The 12,847-nt window shown below is 34.6% G+C and overlaps 5 non-coding genes across 5 annotated transcripts; all 5 read right to left on the reverse strand.

Moving 5' to 3' along the window:
• Window positions 1–4,272: 4,272 nt before the first annotated feature.
• TRNAT-CGU (transfer RNA threonine (anticodon CGU)) lies at window positions 4,273–4,345 on the reverse strand. The gene has a single exon. It is a non-coding gene; the product is annotated as a tRNA-Thr (tRNA).
• Window positions 4,346–4,782: 437 nt separating this feature from the next.
• Window positions 4,783–4,856, reverse strand: TRNAT-AGU (transfer RNA threonine (anticodon AGU)). Its single transcript has one exon. It is a non-coding gene; the product is annotated as a tRNA-Thr (tRNA).
• Window positions 4,857–7,328: 2,472 nt separating this feature from the next.
• On the reverse strand, window positions 7,329–7,401 carry TRNAT-CGU (transfer RNA threonine (anticodon CGU)). The gene has a single exon. It is a non-coding gene; the product is annotated as a tRNA-Thr (tRNA).
• A 437-nt stretch (window positions 7,402–7,838) lies between these two features.
• TRNAT-AGU (transfer RNA threonine (anticodon AGU)) lies at window positions 7,839–7,912 on the reverse strand. Its single transcript has one exon. It is a non-coding gene; the product is annotated as a tRNA-Thr (tRNA).
• A 944-nt stretch (window positions 7,913–8,856) lies between these two features.
• TRNAT-AGU (transfer RNA threonine (anticodon AGU)) lies at window positions 8,857–8,930 on the reverse strand. Its single transcript has one exon. It is a non-coding gene; the product is annotated as a tRNA-Thr (tRNA).
• Between the last annotated feature and the right edge of the window lie 3,917 nt (window positions 8,931–12,847).

Raw genomic sequence — 12,847 nt, forward strand, 5'->3', positions numbered from 1 at the left:
ATTTCTTGAATTCTTTACAATTTTTTTTCATGAAGGTAATAATATTGCTCCAATCTAGGTAGACATTTCATCTACGTCTTTCTCATAGATATGTATTTTTTTCATTTGCCAATAACAGTATTCATTCTATAATCTTGAAAATACTTGGGTTTTTATAAGGTTAAAGATGATCTGTTCAACAGTAAGATGAATCAGACTTTTATATTTTAATTGTATCGGAATAAGACCTAATGAAAATGATTTGTTATATAACAATGAGAAAAGCAAAGCGCTGCTGAGATTTGAACTCAGGATCTCCTGTTTACTAGACAGGCGCTTTAACCAGCTAAGCCACAGGACCCACTTGATTCTTAAATTTGAAACACTTTTCTTTATGGTGTTCAAGAGAATATTGCTTTTTCACTTTCATATTCTTTTCTAAGTTCACACACTTCTCTACTCAAACACTTAAGATGAATGAAGACTCTTCACTTATTCAAAAACACCTCTCTAATTTGAAGTTTACCCTATTCATATCATTTTAAAATATACCTTGCTGAAGAATGGATTAGTTGAATTGAACAATAGAGTGATCATTCACCTCTATCTTGTTCTTTGTCATTTTCTTTTCCCTATTTCAGTCAATGCGTTCCTACAAAAATCTTCACAATACCAAACATTTTATTTAATTTTTAAGATAACTTATTCTAAAGTTCATAGAACCAGATGTTTATTCTTAAATTGTATTCAACACTTGTTTGATGTAAATTATTCGGAAAGCATGGAGAAAACAGTTAGGTGATGCTGAGATTCTAACTCATGATTTCCTGTTTATGAGACAGGCGCTTTAACCACTAAGCCACAGCACCAACGTTAAAAGTAAAAAATGCATAAATAATTCATTGTTGATGATGAAAATGTGTTTTCTGCTATAAATTCTTCTTTATATGTATTGTAATCTTAAACACGAAAAGATACTCAATCACTACGCAAGGATTAATATGTTTTAATAAACAGGTACTCTTATAAAACCCAATTTCATTTCTTGAATTCTTTACAATTTTTTTCATGAAGTTATTAATATTGCTCAAATCTAGGTAGAAATTTCATCTACGTCGTTCTCATAGATATATATGTTTTTCATTTTGCAATAACAGTATTCATTCTATAATCTTGAAAATACTTGGGTTTTATAAGGTTTAAAATGATCTTTTCAACAGTAAGATGAATCAGACTTTTATATGTTAATTGAATCGGAATAAAACCTAATGAAAATGATTTGTTATATAACAATGAGAAAAGCAAGGCACTGCTGAGAGTTGAACTCAGGATCTCCTGTTTACTAGACATGCGCTTTAACCAGCTAAGCCACAGCACCCACTTGATTCTTAATATTTGAAAGACTTTTCTTTATGGTGTTCAAGAGAATATTGCTTTTTCACTTTCATATTCTTTTCTAAGTTCACACACTTCTCTACTCAAACACTTAAGATGAATGAAGACTCTTCACTTTTTCAAAAACACCTCTCTAATTTGAAGTTTACCCTATTCATATCATTTTAAAATATGCCTTGCTGAAGAATGGATTAGTTGAATTCAACAATAGAGTGATCATTCACCTCTATCTTGTTCTTTGTCATTTTCTTTTTCCTATTTCAGTCAATGCATTCCTACAAAAATCTTCACAATACCAAGCATTTTATTTAATTTTTAAGATAACTTATTCTAAAGTTCATAGAACCAGATGTTTATTCTTAAATTGTATTCAACACTTGTTTGATGAAAATTATTCGGAAAGCATGGAGAAAACCGTTAGGTGCTGCTGGAATTTGAACTCAGGATTTCCTGTTTACGAGACAGGCACTTTAACCACTAAGCCACAGCACCAACGTTAATAGTGAAAAATGCACACACTTCTCTACTCAAACACTTAAGATGAATGAAGACTCTTCACTTTTTCAAAAACACCTCTCTAATTTGAAGTTTACCCTATTCATATCATTTTAAAATATGCCTTGCTGAAGAATGGATTAGTTGAATTCAACAATAGAGTGATCATTCACCTCTATCTTGTTCTTTGTCATTTTCTTTTTCCTATTTCAGTCAATGCATTCCTACAAAAATCTTCACAATACCAAGCATTTTATTTAATTTTTAAGATAACTTATTCTAAAGTTCATAGAACCAGATGTTTATTCTTAAATTGTATTCAACACTTGTTTGATGAAAATTATTCGGAAAGCATGGAGAAAACCGTTAGGTGCTGCTGGAATTTGAACTCAGGATTTCCTGTTTACGAGACAGGCACTTTAACCACTAAGCCACAGCACCAACGTTAATAGTGAAAAATGCATAAATAATTTATTGTTGATGATGAAAATGTGTTTCTGCTATAAATTCTTCTTTATATGTATTGTAATCTTAAACACGAAAAGATACTCAATCACTACGCAAGGATTAATATGTTTTAATAAACAGGTACTCTTATAAAACCCAATTTCATTTCTTGAATTCTTTACAATTTTTTTCATGAAGGTATTAATATTGCTCAAATCTAGGTAGAAATTTCATCTACGTCTTTCTCATAGATATGTATTTTTTTATTTTGCAATAACAGTATTCATTCTATAATCCTGAAAATACTTGGGTTTTTATAAGGTTTAAGATGATCTGTTCAACAGTAAGATGAATCAGACTTTTATATTTTAATTGTATTGGAATAGGACCTAATGAAAATGATTTGTTATATAACAATGAGAAAAGCAAGGCGCTGCTGAGAGTTGAACTCAGGATCTCCTTTTTACTAAACAGGCGCTTTAACCAGCTAAGCCACAGCACCCACTTGATTCTTAATTTTGAAACACTTTTCTTTATGGTGTTCAAGAGAATATTGCTTTTTCACTTTCATATTCTCTTCTAAGTTCACACACTTCTCTACTCATGAACTTAAGATGAATGAAGACTCTTCACTTATCCAAAAACACCTCTCTAATTTGAAGTTTACCCTATTCATATCATTTTAAAATATACCTTGCTGAAGAATGGATTAGTTGAATTCAACAATAGAGTGATCATTCACTTCTATCTTGTTCTTTGTCATTTTCTTTTCCCTATTTCAATCAATGCATTCCTACAAAAATCTTCACAATACCAAGTATTTTATTTAATTTTTAAGATAACTTATTCTAAAGTTCATAGAACCAGTTGTTTATACTTAAATTGTATTCAACACTTGTTTGATGAAAATTATTCGGAAAGCATGAAGAAAACAGTTAAATGCTGCTGAGATTTGAACTCAGGATTTCCTGTTTACGAGATAGGAGCTTTAACCACTCAGCCACAGCACCAACTGTAACAGTCAAAAATGCATAAATAATTTATTGTTGATGATGAAAATGTGTTTTCTGCTATAAATTCTTCTTTATATGTATTGTAATCTTAAACACGAAAAGATACTCAATCACTACGCAAGGATTCATATGTTTTAATAAACAGGTACTCTTATAAAACCCACTTTCATTTCTTGAATTCTTTACAATTTTTTTTCATGAAGGTAATAATATTGCTCCAATCTAGGTAGACATTTCATCTACGTCTTTCTCATAGATATGTATTTTTTTCATTTTGCAATAACAGTATTCATTCTATAATCTTAAAAATACTTGGGTTTTTATAAGGTTAAAGTTGATCTGTTCAACAGTAAGATGAATCAGACTTTTATATTTTAATTGTATCGGAATAAGACCTAATGAAAATGATTTGTTATATAACAATGAGAAAAGCAAGGCACTGCTGAGAGTTGAACTCAGGATCTCTTGTTACCTAGACAGGCGCTTTAACCAGCTAAGCCACAGCACCGACTTGATTTTTAAAATTGAAACACTTTTCTTTATGGTGTTCAAGAGAATATTGCTTTTTCACTTTCATATTCTTTTCTAAGTTCACACACTTCTCTACTCAAACACTTAAGATGAATGAAGACTCTTCACTTATTCAAAAACACCTCTCTAATTTGAAGTTTACCCTATTCATATCATTTTAAAATATACCTTGCTGAAGAATGGATTAGTTGAATTCAACAATAGAGTGATCATTCACCTCTATCTTGTTCTTTGTCATTTTCTTTTCCCTATTTCAGTCAATGCATTCCTAGAAAAATCTTCACAATACCAAGCATTTTATTTAATTTTTAAGATAACTTATTCTAAAGTTCATAGAACCAGATGTTTATACTTAAATTGTATTCAACACTTGTTTGATGAAAATGATTCGGAAAGCATGGAGAAAACAGTTAAATGCTGCTGAGATTTGAACTCAGGATTTCCTGTTTACGAGACAGGAGCTTTAACCACTAAGCCACAGCACCAACGTTAATAGTAAGAAATGCATAAATAATTCATTGTTGAAGATGAAAATGTGTTTCCTGCTATAAATTCTTCTTTATATGTATTGTAATCTTAAACACGAAAACATACTCAATCACTACGAAAGTATTATTATGTTTTAATAAACAGGTACTCTTATGAAACCCAATTTCATTTCTTGAATTCTTTACAATTTTTTTTCATGAAGGTAATAATATTGCTCCAATCTAGGTAGACATTTCATCTACGTCTTTCTCATAGATATGTATTTTTTTAATTTGGAAATAACAGTATTCATTCTATAATCTTGAAAATACTTGGGTTTTTATAAGGTTAAAGATGATCTGTTCAACAGTAAGATGAATCAGACTTTTATATTTTAATTGTATCGGAATAAGACCTAATGAAAATGATTTGTTATATAACAATGAGAAAAGCAAGGCGCTGCTGAGATTTGAACTCAGGATCTCCTGTTTACTAGACAGGCGCTTTAACCAGCTAAGCCACAGGACCCACTTGATTCTTAAATTTGAAACACTTTTCTTTATGGTGTTCAAGAGAATATTGCTTTTTCACTTTCATATTCTTTTCTAAGTTCACACACTTCTCTACTCAAACACTTAAGATGAATGAAGACTCTTCACTTATTCAAAAACACCTCTCTAATTTGAAGTTTACCCTATTCATATCATTTTAAAATATACCTTGCTGAAGAATGGATTAGTTGAATTCAACAATAGAGTGATCATTCACCTCTATCTTGTTCTTTGTCATTTTCTTTTCCCTATTTCAGTCAATGCATTCCTACAAAAATCTTCACAATACCAAGCATTTTATTTAATTTTTAAGATAACTTATTCTAAAGTTCATAGAACCAGATGTTTATACTTAAATTGTATTCAACACTTGTTTGATGAAAATTATTCGGAAAGCATGGAGAAAACAGTTAAATGCTGCTGAGAATTGAACTCAGGATTTCCTGTTTACGAGACAGGAGCTTTAACCCCTAAGCCACAGCACCAACAGTAATCGTAAAAAATGCATAAAGAATTTATTGTTGATGATGAAAATGTGTTTTCTGCTATAAATTCTTCTTTATATGTATTGTAATCTTAAACACAAAAAGATACTCAATCACTACGCAAGGATTAATATGTTTTAATAAACAGGTACTCTTATAAAACCCAATTTCATTTCTTGAATTTTTTAAAAAATTTTTTCATGAAGGTAATAATATTGCTCAAATCTAGGTAGACATTTCATCTACGTCTTTCTCATAGATATGTATTTTTTTCATTTTGCAATAACAGTATTCATTCTATAATCTTGAAAATACTTGGGTTTTTATAAGGATAAAGATGATCTGTTCAACAGTAAGATGAATCAGACTTTTATATTTTAATTGTATCGGAATAAGACCCAATGAAAATGATTTGTTATATAACAATGAGAAAAGCAAGGGACGGCTGAGAGTTGAACTCAGGATCTCCTGTTTACTAGACAGGCGCTTTAACCAGCTAAGCCACAGCACCCACTTGATTCTTAAATTTGAAACACTTTTCTTTATAGTGTTCAAGAGAATATTGCTTTTTCACTTTCATATTCTTTTCTAAGTTCACACACTTCTCTACTCAAACACTTAAGATGAATGAAGACTCTTCACTTATTCAAAAACACCTCTCTAATTTGAAGCTTACCCTATTCATATCATTTTAAAATATACCTTGCTGAAGAATGGATTAGTTGAATTCAACTATAGAGTGATCATTCACCTGTATCTTGTTCTTTGTCATTTTCTTTTCCCTATTTCAGTCAATGCATTCCTACAAAAATCTTCTCAATACCAAGCATTTTATTTAATTTTTAAGATAACTTATTCTAAAGTTCATAGAACCAGATGTTTATACTTAAATTGTATTCAACACTTGTTTGATGAAAATTATTCGGAAAGCATGGAGAAAACAGTTAAATGCTGCTGAGCTTTGAACTCAGGATTTCTTGTTGACGAGACAGGCGCTTTAACCACTAAGCCACAGCACCAATGTTATTAATAAGAAATGCATAAATAATTCATTGTTGATGATGAAAATGTGTTTCCTGCTATAAACTCTTCTTTATATGTATTGTAATCTTAAACACGAAAACATACTCAATCACTACGCAAGTATTAATATGTTTTAATAAACAGGTACTCTTATAAAACCCAATTTCATTTCTTGAATTCTTTAAAAAAAAAATCATGAAGGTATTAATATTGCTCAAATCTAGGTAGAAATTTCATCTACGTCTTTCTCATAGATATGTATTTTTTTCATTTGGCAATAACAGTATTCATTCTATAATCTTGAAAATAGTTGTGTTTTTATAAGGTTTAAGATGATCTGTTCAACAGTAAGATGAATCAGACTTTTATATTTTAATTGTATCGGAATAAGACCTAATGAAAATGATTTGTTATATAACAATGAGAAAAGCAAGGCGCTGCTGAGATTTGAACTCAGGATCTCCTTTTTACTAAACAGGTGCTATAACCAGCTAAGCCACATCACCCACTTGATTCTTTATTTTGAAACACTTTTCTTTATGGTGTTCAAGGGAATATTGCTTTTTCACTTTCATATTCTTTTCTAAGTTCACACACTTCTCTACTCAAACACTTAAGATGAATGAAGACTCTTCACTTATTCAAAAACACCTCTCTAATTTGAAGTTTACCCTATTCATATCATTTTAAAATATACCTTGCTGAAGAATGGATTAGTTGAATTCAACAATAGAGTGATCATTCACCTCTATCTTGTTCTTTGTCATTTTCTTTTCCCTATTTCAGTCAATGCATTCCTACAAAAATCTTCACAATACCAAGCATTTTATTTAATTTTTAAGATAACTTATTCTAAAGTACATAGAACCAGATGTTTATACTTAAATTGTATTCAACACTTGTTTGATGAAAATGATTCGGAAAGCATGGAGAAAACAGTTAAATGCTGCTGAGATTTGAACTCAGGATTTCCTGTTTACGAGACAGGCGCTTTAACCACTAAGCCACAGCACCAAAGTTAATAGTAAGAAATGCATAAATAATTCATTATTGCTGATGAAAATGTGTTTCCTGCTATAAATTCTTCTTTATATGTATTGTAATCTTAAACACGAAAACATACTCAATCACTACGAAAGTATTATTATGTTTTAATAAACAGGTACTCTTATAAAACCCAATTTCATTTCTTGAATTCTTTACAATTTTTTTTCATGAAGGTAATAATATTGCTCCAATCTAGGTAGACATTTCATCAACGTCTTTCTCATAGATATGTATTTTTTTAATTTGGCAATAACAGTATTCATTCTATAATCTTGAAAATACTTGGGTTTTTATAAGGTTAAAGATGATCTGTTCAACAGTAAGATGAATCAGACTTTTATATTTTAATTGTATCGGAATAAGACCTAATGAAAATGATTTGTTATATAACAATGAGAAAAGCAAGGCGCTGCTGAGATTTGAACTCAGGATCTCCTGTTTACTAGACAGGCGCTTTAACCAGCTAAGCCACAGGACCCACTTGATTCTTAAATTTGAAACACTTTTCTTTATGGTGTTCAAGAGAATATTGCTTTTTCACTTTCATATTCTTTTCTAAGTTCACACACTTCTCTACTCAAACACTTAAGATGAATGAAGACTCTTCACTTATTCAAAAACACCTCTCTAATTTGAAGTTTACCCTATTCATATCATTTTAAAATATACCTTGCTGAAGAATGGATTAGTTGAATTCCACAATAGAGTGTCATTCACCTCTATCTTGTTCTTTGTCATTTTCTTTTCACTATTTCAGTCAATGCATTCCTACAAAAATCTTCCCAATACCAAGCATTTTATTTAATTTTTAAGATAATTTATTCTAAAGTTCATAGAACCAGATGTTTATACTTAAATTGTATTCAACACTTGTTTGATGAAAATTATTCGGAAAGCATGGAGAATACAGTTAAATGCTGCTGAGAATTGAACTCAGGATTTCCTGTTTACGAGATAGGAGCTTTAACCCCTAAGCCACAGCACCAACAGTAATAGTAAGAAATGCATAAAGAATTTATTGTTGATGATGAAAATGTGTTTTCTGCTATAAATTCTTCTTTATATGTATTGTAATCTTAAACACGAAAAGATACTCAATCACTACGCAAGGATTAATATGTTTTAATAAACAGGTACTCTTATAAAACCCAATTTCATTTCTTGAATTTTTTACAATTTTTTTTCATGAAGGTAATAATATTGCTCCAATCTAGGTAGACATTTCATCTACGTCTTTCTCATAGATATGTATTTTTTTCATTTTGCAATAACAGTATTCATTCTATAATCTTGAAAATAGTTGGGTTTTTATAAGGATAAAGATGATCTGTTCAACAGTAAGATGAATCAGACTTTTATATTTTAATTGTATCCGAATAAGACCTAATGAAAATGATTTGTTATATAACAATGAGAAAAGCAAGGCACTGCTGAGAGTTGAACTCAGGATCTCCTGTTTACTAGACAGGCGCTTTAACCAGCTAAGCCACAGCACCCACTTGATTCTTAAGTTTGAAATACTTTTCTTTATGGTGTTCAAGAGAATATTGCTTTTTCACTTTCATATTCTTTTGTAAGTTCACACACTTCTCTACTCATAAACTTAAGATGAATGAAGACTCTTCACTTATTCAAAAACACCTCTCTAATTTGAAGTTTACCCTATTCATATCATTTTAAAATATACCTTGCTGAAGAATAGATTAGTTGAATTCAACAATAGAGTGATCATTCACCTCTATCTTTTTCTTTGTCATTTTCTTTTCCCTATTTCAATCAATGCATTCCGACAAAAATCTTCACAATACCAAGTATTTTATTTAATTTTTAAGATAACTTATTCTAAAGTTCATAGAACCAGATGTTTATACTTAAATTGTATTCAACACTTGTTTGATGAAAAATATTCGGAAAGCATGGAGAATACAGTTAAATGCTGCTGAGATTTGAACTCAGGATTTCCTGTTTATGAGACAGGAGCTTCAACCACTAAGCCACAGCACCAACTGTAATAGTAAAAAATGCATAAATAATTTATTGTTGATGATGAAAATGTGTTTTCTGCTATAAATTCTTCTTTATATGTATTGTAATCTTAAACACGAAAAGATACTCAATCACTACGCAAGGATTAATATGTTTTAATAAACAGGTACTCCTATTGAAGGACTGGGTTAATTTAAGACCCAGCGGTGCCAGGGATAACACCTGAAACCTTCGTGGGTAACCTGTTCCGGCGTACAAATGACAGAGACACGGGACACTTCCTTCGGCGTCAAAGATTCGAGGTTTATTTACTGCAGGGAACACAGAAGTCACAGGAAGTACAACACGTGTAGGTTCGAGGAGACTGCTTCAACTTGTATCTGTGGATCGCTCCTTTTATACAGTTTTCTCTCATAGGTTAACATGGTACACAAAGGATTACAACTTGGTTCCCATCGTAAAGACCATAAGGGGTCGCTTTCATGTATTCAGGGCCCGGAACATAAGTACAGTAACATTTGGTAGTTCCCAACTGTAAAAGCACATCTTCTCACCATTTGTACATTCCAATCAGCAGTAAACAGATCGAGGATAAGGCGAAAAACAGGTGCAGAGGAAGACAGGAACAAAGAGGGTGTAAAAGGGGACGTACCAGGAAACACGAGTTGCAGGAATCAAAAGGACGTGCCTAATGAGATGCACAACTGAGACAATAGTCCGGCACGGCAAGATGAGCCTCGAGCGGGGCCAGCTGCCTTGCAGTGTCATCCCCCTCATCATAAAGACACTTTCAAAGGAAATGTGTCTTCCGCAGGAGTTTGGGAATCCCAGGGTCGCGAAGCGGACAGCGTCCGTTCGCTGGCTACTTGAGGGCAAGAAACAAAATGGATGCCGTATCTAAGATGGAACCCGTGGGTTCAGATGAAGAAACCCACAAAACAAACGAAAGGTTTAGGCTACCACAGCGAAAACGCGTACACCCACTAAACTCGTCATTTGCGGTTCATAGATACCAGACTCGGCCATATTCGTGCGAGTTGAAAACACCACTTACGATCGTCACGGAACCTCAGACGCTCCTTTTGCCCTCATGTAGGCAAGCACTGGTCGGAATCATAATCGATCTCGATATTCATCAGACCATCCAGATGCTGCTGCAACATAATTCTATCCATCAATGCTTCCTTGGTAACAGGCGGCCGTCTTATACACGTTGTAGCACAGAGGCCACATAAGGCAGGACCACACTGCACACAAAGACAGCACGTGAACAGGAATGCTACAACAACCCCGATAATCATCAAAATCGTCCAACCCCAAGTCGACATTAGGCCCCAAAACCATCATAGTAGCGTCCAATCCCCTACGTCCACGTGTATGGACTCAGAGATCTTATGCAACTTCGAGATGGCTTGATAGACAGTCGGAGCGTTGTCTGGAATGAAAATACAACAGCTCGAATGGATCACCTTACATACTCCACCTCGATCTGCTAAGACAACGTCTAAAACCATACGGTTTTGTAACGTCATAAGCCTATCCGCCTGGAGCTCTGCTGTAATGTTACCAAGGGCACTGGCAGTGATATTAGCAGTCGATTCCACCACTCGAGTCAACTGTCTCAGGTTCCTACTATTGACCATAGGTCCCCAAAACGGAAAGAAACCCTTGAAAAAGTCTCCTGCCTCTTGACCGGCAGTGTCCTCTTCGCAAATCACGCCCCTCACAACTCTGGTCTTATGATAATCTGCGGCAAACGTAAAAGTTGGAGGCAGCAAGTTTGCAATATAACAGGTGCCCGCAAAGTCAAGGGGCAACCATGTATATGCACGGTCATAACAGACCAAGTATGTACCCTTGGCAGTCAGGAGAACAGGGGAAGAGAGCATTGGTAAAACATACGTCTCGGAGCAAGCACTCTCTCCAAGGTGAGCTCTCGGGCTTCGGCCACGACCTTTTAGACAGAAATTACCAAGGTGGGGTACGATCCATATTGGAGACGAGCTTTTAAGCTGTCTTTCACCTACGAGCGCATTATACTCAACCTCACTCAGATCCCTATAGGCTTGCACCTCTTCATCTGGGATAAGCGACGGCTCATAGATATCCCTATCTAAGTCAGCAATCGCTATTGCCAAAGGCTTATGGTACGGACCGGGACCAAAGTGGGGAGAACGTGGCTCTCGATTGGGGTAAGAATCTAGTGCGCTTCGAAACATTGTTTGGAATGCTCGAGCTGAACCCTGGGAACTGTAAGGTAGGACCAAGTACGGAATTCCTTTATCGGTGGTATGTGGCATTAACCCACACACCCAACAATTGGTAGTGTTTACAACCAACTGATGCTGATGAAGGAGCTGAACGAAGGAATTGTTCATGAACTCCGCACGTCTAGCCTGCTCGTGTTGTGGTAAGATGTGGAAGGAATGAGGAGAAACAGTGGAGATAGGTTTAGGTTCAGAAGAAGGGGTAGGTGAGGCAGTAGGCAAGAACGACTGTATCATGTAATACACCCCACCCACCAATAATGAGGAAACAGTTAAGAATAGAAGGAACACCTGAAACATGAAGCATTTTGTACGAGCAATTTGCTGCAGCTTGAATCTTTGGGCCTGAGCTTTTTCCAAATCCAACAGCTTTGAGGAAGCCATCCTCTAAAACCGTCCGCAGCGTTTTTGACGCACTTCGTTCTGTGTAGCAGTAGTCAATCCCCAGGAGTTCCCAGGAACCGACGGTCTTGGACCTAGTGTCAAGACCTACTAACCAGAAGGAAGTACCCGTGCGGCCCTACGGCCCAACCGGATGCAAGGTATTTTTAATTTACAATATGTACAAAATCTCCTAGCTGTGAAAGCAAACCGTATATATGGAAAAAGGCTCAAATTTACAAAATTACAATTTATACGAGTGTGTTCAGACTGAATGGTAGCAATGGGGTAACGTGGATGTCAAAGGAGAAAGCAGAGCTTTTATTAGTCTTTGATATTGGATCGCAGAAAATATCGGCTTTTCCCAGGACATGTCTGTTCGTCAAACAGTTGGTCCGATGATGAAACAGAGTTCTGTTGATCAGTCAATTGTTCAGATCCTGAGTTTTGTGATGACAAATGTTCAACAATGTCGTTCTGCTGCACTGAGGTCTCGCCGACAGGCTGAGCGTCGCTAAAAGGAACGAAAGTCTGCACAGCTTCTGTTTCGGACGAGGCAATGCCCTTCCTCACCCACGAGTCTGCTGGTAAAGGTATAGGTACCTTTTTAGTATGGGTGGCATGCACCCAATTTTTGCGTCCTTCCTAACCAAACAGCAGTCCTCGTGGCAAGGAGCACTTGGTAGGGTCCAGTAAAACGAGGCTCAAGGTTGCGTTTTCTGGCAAAGTTTCGCGTCACCACCCAGTCTCCGGGCTGGAGCTGGTGGCCTGGACCCTCC

Source organism: Lissotriton vulgaris, chromosome 12 (genome assembly GCF_964263255.1).
Source record: "Lissotriton vulgaris chromosome 12, aLisVul1.2, whole genome shotgun sequence".
Lineage (NCBI taxonomy): Eukaryota > Metazoa > Chordata > Amphibia > Caudata > Salamandridae > Lissotriton > Lissotriton vulgaris.